Source organism: Spermophilus citellus (assembly GCF_964194105.1).
Source record: "Spermophilus citellus genome assembly, chromosome: 1".
Lineage (NCBI taxonomy): Eukaryota > Metazoa > Chordata > Mammalia > Rodentia > Sciuridae > Spermophilus > Spermophilus citellus.
The window spans coordinates 23923055-23944141 of NC_138182.1; the positions used below are offsets into that span (position 1 = coordinate 23923055).

Consider the following 21087-nt stretch of genomic DNA (forward strand, 5'->3'; position numbering starts at 1 on the left):
GAAAAACCTTTTATTTATTGAGCCAATAATTGGCAAAACCAGGTTATGATGGCAATCTTTACTGGTCCCTCCCTCAAGGAAGCAGGAAAGACCCAGAGGTGTGGGTCTGGATCTCACAGAGATCTTGTACCTGGAGATGACAAACCTTCCCCCTTCCACTTGGGCCTGGGGATACCTGCCAAGTCCAGGGACAGGTAAACAGGGAGAAGATGGGGCTGAGGAACATCCTGGCTGTTGTTAACATTTGGTTGAGAAGTGAAGTTGATAGGGAGAGAAGGATTTAGAAATTGCAGCCACCCAGTGTGTGGTTATTGCTAAGTCTAGTGTATATTGAAAAGTCCTTCTGGGTTGGTTTGTTTTAAACTCAGGTTCATGTTTTGATCCCTGGGAGCCTCCCAAAGTCCCCAAGTAGCTCCCATTGTCCTCAGGCTGTGCTGCCTCTATTATGTGTGCTTCAGCTGTCCAATAACCACTGCTAGGAGCTACCCATCTCCCCTGACACCTTCTCCAAGCCAGACCTGAGCCAGCTGCAGCCATAAAAAGGTGGTTGGTGGCAGAGCCTTTTGACTTGTCCAGTCGAGGTCGTGGGTATATGAGCATTCCTTGGACAACTCTCCCTACATTTCTGCATGCCGGAATTTTTAACAAGAAATAAGAAATGTAAAAATTAAAAGACCATTGTCAGTTTCTGCAGCTGTTGGTAAATAGAGAAAAGCCATGAAACAGTTAAAAGAATGATTCATGTTTATTGATCACATAATCTAAGCTAAATTTATATAGGTTAAGCATCTCTAATCCAAAAATCTAAAATGCTCCAAAATCCAAAACATGTTGAGCATTAACAAGATCCCACAAGCGGGAAACCCCACACCATGAAACTTCATTTCATTCACAAAACTATTTAAAATATTGTATGAAATTACCTTCCGACTATGTGAATAAGATGTATATGAAACATAAATGGAGATCTAATTTAAACTTGGGTCCTATCTCAAGACATCTCATGATTTATGAGCAAATATTCCCAAATTCAAAAAATATCCAAAATCAGAAACACACTTTATGTAACAGATACTTGTTCTGTCCTAGACATTTTATGTGGCTTACTTCATTTAATTATCACCACAGACCCCTGAGATAGAAACCATTCCATGCTTTCGGGAACTCTTTAAGTGGCAATTGGAGTGACCACAGGCTACCTGCTTTCAGTGTCCGTGCCACACATTACTCTACACTGAGTTTTTTGACTCCCTGGGGACTTACTGTGGGCCAAGCCAAGTCAGTCACCGTGAGCACTCATCTTGTCATGATCCCCACCAAGAGCCTGTGGAGAAGAAGCTGTGACGTTGCCCACCACTCACCTGAGGGAGCTGGCTCTCAGGGAAGTAGCTCAGTCAAGGCCAGGTAGCCAGGATGGAGCAGTGCCAGCACCCACGGCCACTCACTCACTGCAGCTTCCTGGAGAGACCCTGACGTCTGAGGGCTTGCTGGCTTCACAAGAGTACCTGGAACTTGATGAACTCATCTCCATGAACTCGTCATTGAAGGTCCACATGGAGTCTCTCACATAAGCCTCTTCCTCCAGAAGCTGTACTCCAGGAGCCTGGAGAGGGTGCTGGGGCCCAGCCCGTGCTGCCCCAGTGTAACGGTTTGGGCTGAATGCAGCAGGCTGGTCTTAACATGTGTGGAATGTAGAATTCCTGAGGGTCAGATCTAGGAATGTGTTTTACAAGCTCTCTCCAGGTGATTCTTATGAGCACTAAAGTTTGCAAACCATAGTTGTTTAAATTGCCATTCTGAATGGCCTGGCATGCCATCTCTCCCTGGGTCTTTGCTGGCTGTCAAAACATAAAAGTGTGTGCATGGGAAAACAAGAGGGAAGATAACTGCCCAAACTGGGAGAAATGGCTAACTGTGGAGGGCCAAATAACAGGCAACCTTAATTTTTATGTTATTATGTTTCATCTCAATTGTGCCTGGCCTGAATAACTCAAAGAGAACCTGCATCTTTATGACCTTTAGCTTGCCAGGGAGGAAGGAAGCATCTGGAAGATCACATTAGAAGGATGTTCATTAAACAGGGTGTGACAATCAGTGGGGACAGCCACTATTGGAAGATTTCTGAGCTCAGAGGGCCCAGGAAAGGCACATTAGCCTTCTATGCACACAATGGTGAGAAACTCTTGCACGTAAACTGCCAGATTTGGATATGCTGTGCATGCTTGAATAATCTAGAAATAGAACCTATTGCCTCCAAAGGGTTGAATTTTGATGCTAAGAAACAAGGAACAGAGGTATATGATGGGATTCCTCCTCCTGCAATGAGTTTGAAGATACAGAGATTCATATCTGCCATGGTTTGATGTGAAATTTCAAGGTCTTTACACAACTTAAGTGCCAGCTTTTATACACAGACCCTAGCACAGGAAGCCTACAGTTCTTACCCATGGCCAGGGCTATGACCCAGTGTGGCCATGACGTGGCACCCCTGACTGCCTGCCCTCCTGCCTGCGGAAGTTCCTCTCAGGCTGTTGGTGACAGGTGGGGTCAACGTCCACATCAGCAATGGGAATTGTAATAAAACAGTTGAGTGAGAGAACTCGAATGACATTTTCTTCTCCAGGGAGGGTGAGTCTCAGCCACTGCTCCACCTGCTGACCTGGCACTGATGGTCAACATCGCTCACTAATAAACCACACTAAGTCCTAACGCCCCTTTCAGAATCCAATAACCAGGATCCAGTACTAGTTCCAAGAGGTTGCAAAGAATAAAGAAGCAGAGCTCAGCAAGGCTTAGAGATAAACTCCTCCTGACCTAAAGCAATAGGCATTTGCCCACCTTGGGATAAATGAGTCCAGAAACTCAGGGGGCCCTCTCTCAACCAGTACTAACAAGCTGTCCTCTGCAGAGCTGTGAGCATGGCAGGGAGCAGCCTTTTGAGTATGCTCCATGGGGGGAGCTATGACACATTAGCCCATTTCCCAAACTTTCTTGGTTTGTCAATTTTTCCTCTCTGCAATCAACCATTCAGTTAGGAATACAGGTTTCTAGAACTTTCCTGGTTAACTAACTCCCTCTCTCTCTCTTCCATTCCTAGTCCCTTCCCCCACATCTCATCCCAGGAACTTGGAAAGAGGAGAAAACAAACAAAAAGGTGGGCGATTCCAGTCCCCTCACCAGTCTTCTTGTCTTCTCCTTAGAAATCACTTAGGCCATAATTTCTTGAAGAGAAATCAGAAATGCGAGCAGTTGCTAAACTGAGAAGATTGAACCAGATGGGCTGTAAGAAAGGAAGGATCAGAACCCAAGTGTCCTGAGCCTTGGGCCCTAGGCCAGTCCTGTCACCCATTGAGTGGACAGCACTCCTCCCTCCAGTCAGTGTCACCTGGTAGGGCTACTCTGGCCATTGCTGCCAACACCTGCCATTGTTTTGCAGAGTGGCATGCAGAGTTATATGACAGAGTCCTTTCTAAGAAGGGGTTCTGGTTGATAGCAATGGCAAATCCGGTAGCAGCAGTGATCAGAAATCAATTCATAAAAATCATTGTTTTCTGGGAAGAGCTCCACCTATCACCTAAATTGTGTTCAAGGAATAAGATCGGTATGTTCTAAAACCCAAAGATAGTAATAAAATTGAGCAAGATAAAAGTCTGGAAGAAAAGTGGTTTACTCTGATGTGCTTTTCACCTAGCAAACTGCTAAATAAACAGAATACACATAGCCCCAGAAGTGTTTTATTGCACCTCCTGGGTGTATTTCCCAAAGATGTTTCTTTGCATATCTCAGCCTCCACAATTTAGCTAAAACTGCAGAGGTAAAAACAGCTCAGCCATCTGTCCCCACATCTACCTGAATGACTGTGTTACCTGTGCTTCAAGGGTGACAAAAGGACTCTGGGGCCAGCAGGTGGCCATGTCCCAAGCAGCTCTTGTCCCTGGCTGGTGGGATGCATTGTTTCCACTTTTTAATCTGCTGGTTTTCACAAAACACATTTCCTGAATCTTTCAACCTAACAATTAGTATTATGTGTCCACCTGTTTGTCCTACATCCATTTTTGAAAGAGTTAAATAATTCTGCTCACATCTGAAGCACCATTAGACAATGTCAATCTGTGCCTTAGAAGGTGGTTCTTCCTGTCATCTTGAATAAAAGGGTGGAACCCCAAAGTATCCAAGTACCATGATCTTCTATAATGCTTGAAAGACTGCCGTGGAATCTAGTTTTCAAGTAAGTCACCAAAAAGCAGAAATACCATCAGGAAATGGTCTGGTGCTTTTGAAAGGAAGTGTGAGTAGGCAGATTTTCCCCATCCCTCCCAGACATGCTGATGGCTGGAAAAAGTCTGCACTCAATGGGGGCCACTCAGACACTGTACCTGGCATCTGGTAGGGAAAAGAACAGAGATTTTCAGACAAATTCTTTGGGGAGTTCAAAGAGAAAGGGATGTTGACTATCTACAGAATTCTAAATGGTACTGTAAATGGCATCAAAAAATTTAAGTTCCCACAATTCTGGTCAGTAACCTGACTTCCAAGTCGTACTTGAAGGCAGCCCTTCTCCCCTTTGTGGTCCCCCAGGCACACATTTAACCTATGGAGAACAGAAGTTCTCTCTCTCCTCACAAGAACAAATTAAATTGTAGGTGTTCAAGTGATAGAGCTGACAATTGAAATAAAATGGGGGAATTCTACAGACTAGATTTTGGAGTTCTTTACCTTTATTCTAAACATACTAATGATCCGCAGATTTTTGAGGATGCCCCCATGACATATCTGAGAAATTGATGATAGTAAGAAAGCCCTTCTTGCTCTGTTCTTCCAGGATACGTGTCCCCTCAAACACTAAACTGTCCATCTTGCATTTTTTGCCATGTCTACCCTTAGAAGAGAGAAGAAAGGAGCTGTACGTATGTAGGATTCTCACACCCTTAGGTTTGGGGATTTTTTTTTTTCGGTCTGTACCTTGTATAAATATTCCCAGGTCAAAAAATAATGTATCATCCTACAATTAAAAAAAAAAAGAAAATCCACAACACATGAAATATGTCCCAGGCGCCACTCAGTCTGAAGCTAGCCCAAGTTTATCTCTAATCGTCCACTGGCAGTTTAAAACATTACAGCTTGCTGATAACCAGAAATGAGTAAGCCCCACAGCCGTTCCGAATGTCACCCTGAAGCACCAATAAAAAGCTCATAACTTCTGCACCAGCAGAGTTATGTGGCCAGCATGCTGATGAAGGAACGTTTACATTACCCGTCTGCGGGTGACAAATGACTTCGTAATCAGCGTCCTCTTTACCTAACTTGGCCCGTTTGGCCCTCCAGCCAGCTCAGCTTCAGAGCAGCTGTAAGGTCCTCTGATTCCGGGAAAATGGAAATCTGAGAACCAAAAATTCCTGGAGCCAGTTTTCTCAAAACTGAGCTCAATCCACATTCAATCAGAAGCTAAATTGTCAGGATCTCAAAGGACCCCAGGTTCTGAGTGGCCCCACTCCTGTTAGATATGAGGATTGAAGTGTTTCCTAGCAATAAGAGCTCTCCAGAGAATCTGACTACCGTGGACACAGAGTCCCCTGGAGCCAGGAAGACAGCCACGTGCTGCCATTGCAGATTGTGGTCTTTTTAAAAAGTGAGGACTGTAGAAGAGAAATTGTAATTAATTTTAAGATTAAAAGACTAGAATGAGATGGCTTGATAACTCCTCCCTCCTCCTCAGCCACTCAACCTCAAGCCCCAGCACTTGAGCAATGGGATTCACCCAGTAAAGCTGTGGACTGTGGAACTGACCCTGCTGTCAATCTGTCCTATGCCCCGCACAAACAGTCCATAGGTGGTGCTTCTTAGTGATAATCATGACTGGTTTTGTTTTAAAGTTTTGGTATGATTTGGATACTAGTGTACATAAATCTTAAGAGAGCTAAAGGAAAAGTGGGGGATCTTGTCTTGGTTGTGTTGTATCTTCAATCTTACTTAATTTCACCACCTGTAAAATGGAGATGATACTTTCAACTCCCTCACACTGACTCCTGTGTGTGCATGTGTGTGTAAATTCAAATAATGCATATGGAAATGTAGCTACCCTAATGGAGCTGGGTTTATCCTTTTCATTGATAATTGATCTTTTTTTAATAAATAAAGATTAGTTCTTGGATGGATCTCATACTTCTCTCCTCCTTCTCTTTTTAAATGATTATGTGAATTTGTCTCACTAAATGATTGGTAAAGATGGGGATGTTAGTTACAAGCATCCATGTGGCTGCATATGAAATCAATAGACCCACCTCCCTACACACGGATGTGACCCCTCTACCATCCTCAAAGGGTCTGCTAGGGTCCCTTTCAAACAAGGACTTAGCCATCACTCTAAGAATGTGGGAAACAGCAATAGATTCCAGGAAGCTTTTCTGTAAATGCCTTCCCTGAAGGAGTCTAATCACTGGCGAGAAACCAAGTTGGCTCTAGGGTCTGGAGGGAGTGTTATATTTAGGTCTTAGATCATTGAAATACTGTGCTCTGTTCTGGAGGGTGGTAACCAGCAAAGAGAAGTGGCACAGCTGGATGTTGGCCAGGGAAATGAGTTGAAAACTGAATAACAAGTAATGAAGTGGGAAAAAAAGGGGGGAGGGAGTGCAAAGATGTTCCCTGTAGCAGGATGCAAGGAGAAAGCAAGTCTTTCCAGTCTTCAGGATCTAGGGAAGGGAATGACTGGACATGAAAGCAGGAAATGATTTTGACATTAAAAACCATGGTGGCACTGTATATGTGCATTAGTATAAACATAACAGACATGTAACTATCAGGCTGGCCAGCAGATGGCAGGTTAAGACAACCTATTCTCTGTGAAGCAAGGGGTGTGTGTGTGTGTGTGTGTATGTGTGTGTGTGTGTGTACGTACACACACATATACATTCACACACACACACACCCTCCCTGCACACACATACACACACACACACACACACACACACACACACACACACACACCTGGCTGATTAGTAACTTCCTTGAGCAAAAATTCAGTAAGGCTCAGGTCACTAGAGAAGGTGTGGCTCCAATGTAAAAGAAGCAAATCTCTATTAGTACACCAACAGTCTAATGGGCCTAAAGTCCTATAGGAATTACACCTCCTCTTCTCAACTATATTTCTTTTCCTCTCTTAAGCCTAGAATCTACTCTAAATCAGAAAAAAAAAAAAGTCTGCTAAATTAGAAAAACAGTATGGTTTGAGATATAGAGCATATTGAGAGTTAAAAATAAAAAGCCAAGAAAATTAAATTGTGGGAGACTGTCTTTTGCAACCAGGGATGCTCAACCTCGCTGTATCAACAGCAAATATTCATTGAGGGTCTCTTGTATACGCAGGGCTGTGCTTGGTGCTGGAAAAATCTGAGTTCCCCTGATGCAGTCTCTGCCTTCTAGCTATGAACTCTTCCCTTGTCTGTCATTGGCTTAAACACCAAGTCCAACCCTTATTCAGCCTAGGTCTCCTACTCGGAGAGTTGTGCTGAGCATATCCAAGGATTTCAGCAAACTCAAACTGCTTCTGTTCTCTTCCACATGTGACAGCAACTAACATGTAGGAGACACTGGCTCAAATCTAAGAATACACAGTTAGCCATTAAATTGTGAAGTTCAGACACCAAAGCCTGTTGAATTTTGTTTCTCCGGTTTTCAGGCTTCTCATACAGTGAGCACCAGGACCCCATGTGTTTGTTTACGATGTCATTGTTGTCACCACCTGTACTGGTGAGAAGCACACTGTGCAGTCTCTCTTAATTTTCCCAACTCAGGGAGGGGAGGCATTACAATTATTGCTGTTTTAAAGATTTTTTTTAAATGAGGATTAAATAAGTTCAATTTGCTCACCATTACAGAACTGTTGGGTCCATCTGGTGGCAAAGATGGTGGCAGCAGGGAGTCTCAGCAGGAGGCAAAGGCACAAAGGGTCCCCACCATGGTTGGTGGCTGAGCCCCTCCCAACATCACAGCCTCTCTGTGCTTTGGATAAAGATCCCTGTGTGTTTTGGCAAGTGCATTGATTGCTAAAAACATACTGCGTCTTGTGGGGGCATGCCCGAGATGTGTGACTCTTGCCTGAGAGCCCAGATATGTGGACTTCCTGTTGCCATGGCTCCTTCATGCCCTGGTTTGACCTCAAGAATTCCAAAAGGATTAGGGAAAAGGATACTATTCAACCAAATGCTGATCAAACTAAATGGTCAGATTTTAAGATCTCTTTAGCTCAACTCTGAAATATTCTAAAGACCTTTGAAATGCAGGCTTTCTCTCCAGTTTTCCTATCATATTGTGTGTCTATGCTCAGCTGCTCCTTGCTTCCGGCCCATTTCCCTATCTTCTTTCACTCCTTGTCTCTTCAAGTCCCTGGCAGGGTCAGTGATAGAGCCCATCCTATGCTTTCTGAGAACTCATGATGCCCAATGCCCAGAAAGGACACCAAACTCAGGGGCCAGAGTCTTTACACATGCCCACAGTGCACTATGGGGTCCAGGAGTCCAGGATCACCAGTGGGTCTTCTTGCCCTCTCCCTGTACCATCTGATCCTTGAAACTGGTTCACAGATGTCTACTCTCTGTGGAGCTAATGAGACCTCAAAAGCTTCAAGTGCACATTTCATTATCAGCTACAATAAAAAGGAAAACATAAATTTGAGAGATAGACTCTGTGTGTGTGTAAAGTATTGCGATTATATGCAGGGACTCCAAAGCCAGAATGAGTTCCCTGAGCTCCCCTACCCAGTTCTGCCACTTAATGCTGTGTGGACTTGTCACTCAATCTCTGCACATCAGCTTTGTCTCTGTAAAATGGGAACCATGTGGTAATGCTGATGACAGAGGACTTACCTTTTAGAGTTTTAATGAGGACTAAAGAATGAATTCATATTTGTAAAGAACTTGGAACCGTGGGAGACAAACCACTTACAAACTTTCAACCAACATCTAACCTCTCTGACCCAGGTCTCTGTTCTTCTCTGCTGCTCATCAGACTTCAGGGACCCTTACTTCTTTGGCCCCATATCTGATGCCTTTGGATTCTGGCAGTTCTAATTTCTTCCAGTAAACATCTTGGTTCTTATTACAACTTCAACTTAGTTTGAGTCAACAATATTTATTAGCACCTACTAACCCAAAGTACAAAAAAGGATGCAAAGAGATTGCCATCCTTACTCCCAGGTGAAATGGCAAGATGACCCACTGGTGTTCCTGTACTCACTGAAAGTACAACAGGCATTCTAGCTAGCTGGGGCAGAAGGTGAGGTGGTCACAGAGGGAGCAATCTTTGAACTGAGGCTTAGAAGAGTGAGGGTTCAGTAGGAGAGGCACAGGCACTGAGGTTTGGAAGCAAACGTGTTTGTTCAGCCAGCCATTCATTCAACAAACATTTGATTGAGCACCTACCACGTGCCATGTGCTGGGCTTGTGTTTGTGTTCCTGCTCAGCCACTTATCTACCATATAACCCTGAATGCTTTACTTACCCTCTCTGTGCTCCTGTTTCCTTAAGTTTAAAAGGAGAGAATATCAATCAATCTTTTTCATAGATCCAAGTACCAGCAACATAGAAGTGGCAACAAAGGTTTGCTAATATCATTGCTGTTGTTGTAGGTTAAACAAACAGTTGTCTTAAATATATTATCTGCTACCTAGAGTTCACAAATATCACTAGAGCTGCAGACACACAAATAATTACACTTCTAGGTACTTTCTGGGAAATAGGCCCAGTAATTTTTGTGAACCTTCCTCCCAAGTTCTTATAAATAAAAATGTCTATATGTGTTCCTGGATTTCTCATAAGTTACATTAATGACATCTCTACTACTGTGCAAAGCTTCACAGCAACAGATAACTATCGTTTCATCTGCTCTCGAAACGTTCTCGCTCCTGGCTTTGCCATTCTGTATTATAATTGCCTTCAGGATCTACCACTTGTCCTCTGTTTTTGTTGTTGTTGTTTGTCTGTTTTTAAACAAATATGGTGGGTGTCTCCATTTGGAGCTGGGCCAGGCCTGGGTCAAGAATGAAGGAGCCAGTGGAGTAAGTGATCTGAATCTCTGAGGGGAGATCAACAGGTAGGCCACCTGGCAGCCCCTGAGAGACTCATAGAGTGGAGCTTAGAATACCCACTGGAAGAGGAGGCCATGCAGGGGGAATGAGCATGCCAAGAGGCGGTGACTGCTGGACAGGCAAACGGCAGGAGAAAGGGCACAACACTGGTAACGCAGACATGGCACCCCTCCCCACCTCCATCATGAACCAAGGCCCCTTCCTGAATCCTTCTGCTGCTCCAGTCCTACATGGCCGTCTCCACTCTAGAATCAAATGTGGGTCCTACCCAGGCTCTCTTGTCTTCTTTTCAACCCAGCTGATCTCATATTTTCCTACATGGTTTCAGTTCTCAGAACTCTAAAATTCTCATCTCCAGGCCAGATGAGATTTTGCTAAGCTCCAAAATTTCATGGGCACCTTCAAAATGTCAGGGTCACCTAGATCTCACATGTCCCAGAGGAGCCTATGCCTTGCCCCAGCCTGGATTCCTGGTCTATCATTCCCAGGTACCCAAGGTCAAACCCTGAGTGCCCCCTTGCCTCCTCAGGTCCCTGCCTCCCCCAGGGCTCAACCAGCACAAAGCCCTCTCCATCCTGTCTCCCCAACACCCCTGGCTCTTCCCGCTTCCTCAATCCCCTTGACACTCAAGCGAGCTCTTCCCTGGATCGCCCTCATGCACCTGCACTCCCTGGCTAGCCCTCTCTGTGCAGTTCTGTCCAGTTACCACCCTCAAGTCCCCACCAAGGACCTTCCTCTTCCATTTAGGGCAATGGCAACATCTGCCTACCTGACCACCTCCTGCACCTCCATCTATCGGGGATAGCTAGTGCTCAGGAGGCAAAATGACAGACCTGGAGTCAAATCCAGGTGTAGACATTTGCTAGCTTTGGGCATATCCTTTAACTTCTCTGAAAATCAGTTTCACCATCTGTCAAATGGGTGTGACCACCTCTCAGCGGTGAGCTCTGGGTTGAAAACAACAGAACACCATTAGAACTGGCTTAAGCCAAAGAAAAGGTCAATTTATTCCAGAACATCATGGTATCCAAGGAAAAGTAGAACCAAAGAAGGCTCAGTCATCTACATCACTGCATGAGGATGAGGGGAGATGAGAAGTTCAAAGAACAGGCTTCTCACTGTGCCTGACACACAGTTTGTAAATGTTAGCTGTTAGTATTTATAAGCTACTTGTGCCCAACCAGCGTCAGTATCTGAAAAGTGAAGGCCTTAAATAGAGATCAAAAGAGATTTCACTACATTCATGAACTTCATGTCTGCTTTATTAGCATCCTTAAGATTTCTAATTAGACAGTGGAATTTTTCCAGGCATCCTGAGGGATTTATTCTAACTCATTTGTTTAATTTTCCCAGCAAGAGCCTAATATCTTTCTCATTTGTTCTGCAGTGGGAGCAGGGACACCACAGTTTGGGCAGCAGAGAGGAGCCTGTGGTGGTAAGGATGTCCCCTCGCCCTCCCCACTGTGATGATCAAGTGTCCCAGGAGAGAGGTGCACACAGGAGAGTGCTGAGCCCAGGCCCATGGCACTTGTCACCCTAGGGCTTCTGTCTGCAGCTGCTCCAGACTCCTGCTCTCCCTCTGCATGTAGCAAAACCCAGAGCTGTAGTAGCTAATTCTCTCTCTCTCTCTCTCTCTCTCTCTCTCTCTCTCTCTCTCTCTCTTTCTCTCTCCACAGAGACCTCAGTGTAAAAATATTCAATAATGTTCACATGTGATCAGGCTCAGTTACAGACAGAGACTGGGAGGTGTTTACTGCAGAGCTTTGGCATATCTGAAATATGCCATTCTCACTGCTACCTAGCTCCATCATTCCTAGAGGCATGATCTAGAGCAAACTGTGTAGTGTCTGGGTTTTGCCCCAGTTGTTCTCATTTTGGTAAAATACACATTGCATGAAAGTTACCATGTTGCCCATTTTTAAGAGTCCAGTTCAGCTGCATGAATTACATTCACTTCATTGTACAACCACCATCACTGTCCATCTCCAGAATTTTCTCCACCTTGAAAAATAGTACCTGTATATTCAAGTAACCCCTTATACCCTCCAGCCCCTGGCAACCACTTCCTGTCTCTATGAATTTGATTGCTCTAAGTACCTCAGGTAAGTGGACTCATGTAGCATTTGTCTTTCTGTTATTGGTTTATTTCACTTAGCAGAAGGTGTTCAAGATTCATCTACATTGTAGCATTGTCAGAATTCCTTCTTTTTCAAACCTGAATAATATTCTAACATGCATATATATCAGATTTTGCTTATCCACTGCTTTGTTGGTGGACACTTGAGTTGCTTCTATGTTTTAGCTATTGTAAATAATGCTGCTAGGAATATGGGTGTCCTAATGTCTCTTCAAGACCCTGCTTTTTAATTTTATTTATTTATTTATTTATTTATTTGTATATGCCCCAAAATGGAATTGCTGGACCACATGGTAAAATTTTTGAGGATCCACTACACTGCTCTCCACAGCTATTGTGCTGCCTTACATTCTCACCAATGGTGCACAAGGGTTCATTTCTCTGCATGCTCACCAGCTCTTATTATTTATTTTGATAACAGCAATCCCAATGGGTATGGGACAGTACCTTACTGTAGTTTTGATTTGCATTTCATTGATAATGAGTGATGTTGAGCCTCTTTTTATGTGCTTACTGACCCTATATCTTCTCTGGAAAAACGTCTATATGTGTTCTTGCTCATTTTGGAATTAGTGTTTTTATTGTGGAGTTTCAGTTCTCTGTAAACGCTATATTTTAATCCCTTACCAGATACACAATTTGCAAATATTTTCTCCCCTTCTGTGGGTTGCTTTTTTACTCTGTTGGTAGAGCCTTTCAATGCGCACAAGGTTTTGATTTCTGTGAAGTCTGGTTTATCTATTTTTCTCTTATTGTCTGTACCTTTGGCGGCACATTCAAGAAACTCGCACCAGATCCAGTTGTCATGAAGCTTCTGTTCTATTTTCTTTTAAGAGGTTCCTGGTACTAGTTCTTATGTTTATGTCTTTGGATCTTTTTGAATTAACTTTTTAAATTAGAGCATTATAGTTATACACAGTAGTTGGGTTCATTTTGACAAAATCCTACATGTGTAGAATTTGATTGTAATCTACAATCCCCCCAACTTTCCTTCCCCTCCTCTCTCCCTCTATTCCCCTTCTTCTACTCTATGATCTTCCTTTAACTCATTTATTTATTTTTGATTGGTGCTTTCTACATATACATAATGGTGAAATCTCTTTATGGTATATTCATATATGCATATAACATGATTTTATTATATGCATTGAACTAATTTTTATATGTGATGTTAGGTAAGGGGACTACTTCACTCTTTGGCATGCACATATCCAGTTTTCCCAGCACCACTTGAAAAGACTGTCCTTCCCCACTGAATGATCTTTACACCCTTGTTGAAATCCACGCATGTGGGGGGTTATTTGGGGGCTCTCTATTCCATGGGTCTGTTTGTCTTTAAACCTATACCACACTGTTCTGATTATTATAGCTCTTAGTAAGTTTTGAAATCAGAGTGGGAGCCCCCCAACCTTTCCAGATTATCTTGGTTGTGTTGAATCTTCAACCTTAATTTCACCACCTTATAAAACGGAGATGATACTTGCAACTCCCTCACACTGACTCCTGGGGGAGGGGCGAGCTGTCAGGTAATGTATATAAAGCACTTTGCCTAGATATGAAAATTCTTTCATGAGTTTTTGCTTTTTCCAAGTTGAAAACTGTGATGTATCTTTGATGACACCCACACCTGTAGGAAGACTTTGTCTCCCAGTACCTAGCACTCTTGACTCAGCATAAATTACTCTAGACCAGAGAAGTCAAGACACATAATTTGCCTCAGAGTGAGACAGTCAGTGTCACTGTGATTTGGGTTTTCTGTATTTGAAATGGGCATAATAATAACTACCTTTTAGTTTTGGGGGATGGGAGGAGGCAGAAGTAAATTCAAATAATGCATATGGAAAGTCTTAGCTCTGAACCTGGCACAATGTATGTCCTGAATAAACTCTGCCTGCCTGAATCTTCCATCCCTCTCATTCCTGCTATAGATAACTTGTTCTTGTTTTTTCTGCTTTTCCTGTGAAAAAGATACATGTCATGACCTCTAACACATGAGAATTCACTCTCTCTTTTAAACAAGAATAGTCTTCCCCAAATGGGAAAAACAATGCCAGGTCCCATCCTGGATGGAGCGCTGAATTCCCAAAGGCTTGAGAATCAACCATGATACCCAACCAGTCACAAGGTAGTGGCTGGGCTTGGCATCGAAGACCAAGTACTCTACAGGGCAAGCATAGCTTGCCAGGGTTCTTTGTAGAGTTTTTCATGTGTATATTCATTAGGAACTATGGGTTGAGGGTCTGCCACCCAAGTGTGTGCCCACCAGAATGTCCTCTTTCATGGGAAGACAATAAGTTAAAAAATACAACAGAACCAGGCACTGTGGCACATGCCTATAATCCCAGCCACTTGGGAGGCTGAGGCAGGAGGATCACAAGTTTGAGTCCAGCAACTTAGCAAGACCCCATCTCAAAATGAAAAGGGCTGACAATGTAGTTCAGTGGTAAAGTGCCTCTGGGTTCAATTCCCTAGTGTCTAAGAGGAGAAAGTAGGGGAGGGGAGGGGAGGGGAGGGAGAAATCAACAGAACAATGAACCCAGTGAAGGCAGAGCTGGGTAACACCAACCTCAATCTGCTTCTGCTCCTTCAACCTCTTTCAGAGGTTGTACTGTACTCTGAGAGGCAGTTTCCTTCTTCTGCTGCCCTGACAATCAACAGGGAAAATAACATCCTAATGCACCAATGATAATTCAAGATCAAGCCTTCAAGTGCAAGGCCTTCCTATTTCCTCTTCATTTGTTCCATCTAAGTCTTTATCTCTGTGAAAATAATGTGTGGTCGCTGGAAACAAATCTCCTGGTTCCAACATGAAAGGACATGTTTTGTGTCTTGCTTAGTTTCAAAGGTGAAGTCAATAAGCACCAGCGACAAATGCACTGTGGACAGGAATAATGGTCCCCAGAGCCCCTTCTCATTATCAGCTGTTAAATTTTGCACACTGCCTTAAAAGAATGTGAACAGAGTTGCTTTGTTAAATGAATGTAAAAACTGCACTGAGTACAAGGCCATTGATAGATTATCTTCTAGAATATTCTATAACACAAAGCACAGAAATCATTTTTTATTTGAAATCTTTTTTTAAACAGTTACTAACTGTCTTTTTTTTCAGTTGTAGATGAACACAATACCTTTTTTTTTTAATATGGTGCTGAGGATCAAACCCAGTATCTCATGCATGCAAGCAAGCACTCTGCCACTGAACCACACCCCAGCCCTTGAAATCATTTTTAAAGATAACTTCAGTTGCATTTTTTAAAATAGCTTTCTATTTTAGACCACAGCTTCACATGTCCTCATAGCCATTTGTTCTTGTGGTGAGAAGCAGGGTGGCTTGGGGCAAGAGGTTGACTACTATCCACAGGCTGGGTCATCCCATCCACTTGATTAGAATCCTCCTCCACAGAGGTCACCCTTTGGTGAGCATTTACATGGGACACAATTATTTTCACATACCTCTTCCACAAATGTCTTTGTCATCAATTTTCCAATCCTGTCCTTTCCAGGTCCCTGAACATACAGCCAAGCCACTGGCTACGGTCTATGAATTGGTGTACGATTGTACATCTGTCCATTTTCTTTCCAAGCAAAATGCACAACCAGGTGTGCTACCCAAGGTTCTGCCCACTGTGGAGATTTCCCTCCATTACTGTCCTTCAGAGATGTCCCAGAGAGGGAAAGTAGTGCTTCTGCTGCCCATTCTGGGGTGATACCTATGTATTGTGCAGAACCATCTGTAAGCCAGTCTTCTCTTCCTATGTTAACTGATCATAAGGTACTCGCCATGAGGCCTCAGGTTCATGTTGGGGAGCAGAACTGACAGGATATGGAGAGACAGACAATTCTAAATGGGCTTCATTAGGTTTGTTTACAGGATCACAAGATGGAGCATCCCACAATGGCTGTCTACAAACTGGAGAGCTGGAGAAACCAGTAACTGTTCAAATCAAGAAGCTGGCACTCTGGGAGAAGGACCAATGATGTAGCCCCAGTCTGGGACTGGTGCCCTGGAGACTCCCTGAATCGGCTTTGGGAGAGTAACGGAACTGGAGTCCAGTGTCCTCGGATGACCACAGCAGCAATGAAAGCACCCACACAAGAGGAACAGAGCTTGTGTCTGCATCAGAGTCTTCATTCTTCCACATTTTTACTCCATCCAGACCCCTAGCCTGCCAGGTGGGACTGTGCTGCCCATATTTAGGGGAAATATCCCCCCTTGATTTACTGTTCCACATGCTAATCATTTCTGGAAAACACCTTCAGTGACACCCCCCAGAAGCCTCTAAATCTTAAGCATCTCTTAATCCAATCAAGTTGAGCAAAAACTCTCTGATCCCTGGTTGTAAAATTTTGAATTATGCTTTTCTTTTTTTATGCAATTGTTTTGTGGTATGCAATACTCTCTGAATTGCAAGTCAGGGTCCTCTCTCAGCTTCTACAACAAGTAATGCCTTTCCAGAGAATATTCTCCAGACACAACCAGCAACAGTGAATGTGAGGGATTCAGACAGAGAAATCCAACCACTTCTTCCTACAATCCCCATACAAACTACCAAGATGAAACAGGAGTTTTTAGATGAGATAAGATTCTCTTTGCCAACTTTCTTCTGGGTTTTTGCATTGCCAAATTTTGAAGAATAAAATCCATAGACAGTCACGGCAGGGAAGAGTAAATGCAGTAGGATTTAATTAAGAGAACTCTCATCATACAGGACTGGGCCTGATAGCAGAAAACCCCCCAATTTTTTTATGTGCTTTTACTGAAAATGAATGGGCTTGGTTCCTTCAAATACTAAAACAAGTGTGTGTGTCAGGCATCTCCCCTCGAAGCTCCAAGAAGAATCAATTTCAACTGGCCAGCAGTACAGGCACCTCACTACACCACACAGTACTATACTATTCTGCATTGTGCTATACCGTCCTGTACTATACCACATGGTGCCAGACTGTACTCTACTGTACTGTGCTCTACCATACTGGAACCTGGGTGCTATGCCATATATACTACACTATACTATACTGTATGCCATGCTATACTGTAATGTCACGATGTACTTTACTACACGGTATTATACTATACTATGCCATACTGTAATACTATACTGTGCTATGCTAGAATGTATATACTGTGTTATATAATACTGTACTATGTATGCTCTGCTCTGCTCTACTATGCTATGCTATACTATACTAGTGCATGATCCTGCAGCACAGTACCTACTCTTCAGAGTTTCAAGGAGCCTAAATGCAGGGGACCTTGCTCAGCTCTGGAGACACTACTCAGTGGGGAGAATACAGGGGCTGAAATGGCTGTTACCTGTAGATATGGGGTGACAGATCTTGTTGGGGGGTTCTTCTTCCTGCTGAGGAAGGTGTAGCCACCTGAGAAATGAAAATCTACAATAATTCGTGAAGAACAAAAGACAAAGAGTCAGAAATATATTTTCAAAAGCGGAGCTCCAGATAGATTTGGTCCACAAGGGTGTGGGAGCTAGACAAAAGAAGATGGCTCCAGGGGTTTATTTAAGGGGGCACATCAAAGGCAGGGATAAGGTTTCAAGGGTAGAGTCTTGTTTCAGGATGTCTTGCAGGTTGATTGGCATCTTGGCAGGTCACACCCATCTCCGGTGCAATGTGGGACATGAAGAGTGGTACAGGAATTCACAATGTCTCTGGGCAGTCTTATGCAGAGGAAATGTCTGCTGGAAGTTCCCAGACACCAGATGTTCCTATTCACTAGGCTGCGATGCCAACAAAGTTCACACACCGCCCACAGATGGCACTCAACCCGTAGAGAAGACCATCAGGGAACAGAAAACCATGAAGTAACAGAAGATGGGCACTCCACTCCAAGGCTTGTGCACCTCCACACCATCTGCAGGGATCAGCCCCCACTGCCTATGACTTTGGCTTTAGCATGGATCCTTCTGGACCTCAAAGTATCTGAAGGTCCTTCATGTATGTCTGGTAACTTTGTAGGCTGGAAATGCACTGGGAATGAGGCTCAAACCATTTTTCCCAGGATCCCTCAAACACCTCACATTTACAAGGCAGTTCAAAAGTAGTACCTTTGTCATTGAAATAAAATCTCATTCACACACACATTTTAGACTTTCAGGTCCCATGTGTAGTTGCCCTCAGGCTTTCAGGACTGGAGGTCACCTCTCAGGCCACCCCACCCCTAATCCCTATGCCAGGGCCCACGATTCCCATGGCCCTCTGGGGAACTGTTCCAGAACAGAAAGCAGACTTTAATTGTCCACAACTGTTCCCTGGTCCTCAAGCAGCACACAGAAGCTTTCTTCTTTGTGTCAGTCATTTTGGGACTGTCTGAACTTTGAATGTTTGTGATTCTGTAATATTGAATGTCTGCCCAATCACTCTCAGATTTCAAGATGGAACTCATTTCAAATTCCTTGTCACAGTTGTTCCACTTATAAACATAAGCTTTCCTGGGTTCTTTGATGTGTGTGATGGTAATTTTTAATTTTTAAAATTTTAATTGGTACATAGAATTAGACACATTAATGGAGTACCATATTATGTTTTGATACACATATATATTGCAGGTTTAAATCAGATTAAACAGATAGCTCCCCTCAAACATTTTCATTTCTTTATGGTGAAAACATTAGAAATCCTTTCTTATCGCTTTTGGAAATGTACAGTACATTACTGCTATCTACAGTCACCCTATTGTCACCCTAGAGCTTCTTGCTCCTATCCAGTTGTAACTCAGTACCCATTGATCAGTCATTCCTCAGGGTGGTGGCATTTTTTTAAGGAATGCAAACAAAGAGCATCTTTGTGATCCCTAAGAAGAAGCCTTTATATCTAAAGGTATATGTTGTTATTACATGGTTTATTGAAGTCAGATGTTCCATTGAATTTTTGTGAGGAGTGTTTAGCAATAACCAACTACAAAAGATAAATGAGTCTAATGTACTGTTTAGGATGAGCCTCAGATATAACTCTAGTCCCCTACCTGAAGTTCATTGGTTGGAAACTTAAACTCCAATGTGGGATGCTGGAAGGTGAAGCCTGATTGTGAGACAGGGGACAAAAGCCTGGAACCAGGAAATAAACCCTATCCAATAAACTGTCACCCCTTTTCCATGTCATGTTGCTTTTCTACCCTGAGGCTCTATTCAACAAACCTGTCGTGAGACCCTGATAAAACCGCAGATGCAGAATACCAGCACAAGATGAAATTGTTACAGGGAAAACCCTAAATAATCCCCCTAGTTTCACTTGCTCTTAGCCAACTTAAAAATCACTGATTCTGGGCTGGGGTTGTGGCTCAGCAGTACAGCGCTTGCCTTGCATATGAGAGACCCTGGGTTCAATCCTCAGCACCACATAAAAATATATGAATAAAATAAAGGTATTGTGTCTGAAAACAACTAAAAAATGAATGTTTAAAAAATCACTGATTCTGAAGATCACACAGCTGGGCATTACATTATAGTGTCCCACTAGCATTGTTGTAGATAACACCACTGATGTGTGAGTTATGACAATAATGGTTACCCAGGTTAATACTCAAGGACACCAAGGTAACTTTTTCTGAAGAGCTGGCTCTACATTTGGACCTGATGACATCTGATGGGTGACTGGAGTGGAATGAAAAGGTTTGGCATCTCTGTCTTCATATGTCTGTCCCCTTTGCCGACTTAACTTCGGGGTCAGATTCTACTCGGTTCTGCATGTTGACATGGTGAATGTTGTATGTTGCCGGTTAGAGCTGGTTTGTGTTTTCCTTTTTCTTTTTGTTTTGAACTGGTATATGTTTTCTATAGTACTTTGTGCTTTCTCAGAAACCCAAGCAAAGTCCTTCAGCTCAACCATAAAACCCAGATATCATGAGCCACAAGGCCAGGAAGTTTGCAAGGATGATGGTGCCTATTGCAAGAGTAACTCAGCAGTTTCTGGGACAAGTTGACTCTGACTGCCCAGTGGTCCAAATCTTCTGCAAGAAACACCTTTTGGAACCATGCCCCTGGCCAGTGAGAAATTGCCAGACTTTATCCCACTCCAGAAAATCAATAAAAAGCTTACATTTCCTTTTACTGGGGAGCAGTCTGGCTCCTCAATCATTGCTGTCACCTTTCAGCTGAGCCCCAATTAAAGCCTGCCCAGGTGTGCTCACAAGTTGGTTCAGTTTCATTTCTATTGTTTCCATGCCAAAAGAGCCCATCTCCAGTAACCACGGAGGTACTGAGGCCACGAGCGCTCCTCCTCATCAGTGGCTTGACACCATTTGTAAAAGGGCTTGTTGCTGCCAGTGTGATCTCTTGCGCGCGCGCGCTCTCTCTCTCTCTCTCTCTCTCTCTCTCTCTCTCTCTCTCTCTCTCTCCCTCTAGCTTTCCACCAAGGGATGACATAGTCCTTGCCAGATGCTGGTGCCTCCATCTTGAAGTTCTCAGCCTGCAGAACCATGAGAAATAAATTTCTATTATTTAAAAATTACCCAGTCTTGGATGTTACTTACAGCAGTACAATTTAGCAGACTAAGTAAGGCACTTGCAAAAAAACCACTTCTTCCCTTTCACTCTACTCATTATACCAGTCACCAAACTTTGACCATTGTGTCTCTCAATACCCCTCAGATCTGTCCCCTCCACTCCACCCACACTGACCCTGCCCCAGTTCAGTCTCTCTTCTTGTCACATCAGGATTTCTACAAAGGACCTGTCTCTGACTCATCTGTCTACTCTCCTGGCTGCTGTGGGATAGACTGTGTTGTACCATAAATCAGCTTCACATCTTTAAGAGCCCCTCAGCACCTCCAGGATATAATGCTACTTCCTCAGTGTGTCCCACTGGCCTCTTCCCACCCTCTCAGGCCCCCACAGCACAGGTTCCAGTTCCA

General features: G+C 43.5%; 1 pseudogene across 1 annotated transcript in view; it reads left to right on the forward strand.

The window, feature by feature from the left end:
* LOC308652640 (olfactory receptor 10T2-like) overlaps positions 1-21087 on the forward strand; it is a 58336-nt pseudogene that overhangs the window by 37035 nt on the left and 214 nt on the right. Inside the window, exon 2 of the transcript in view lies at positions 17956-18040. The product of the transcript in view is annotated as an olfactory receptor 10T2-like (transcript). The remainder of the gene's footprint in view (positions 1-17955; positions 18041-21087) is intronic.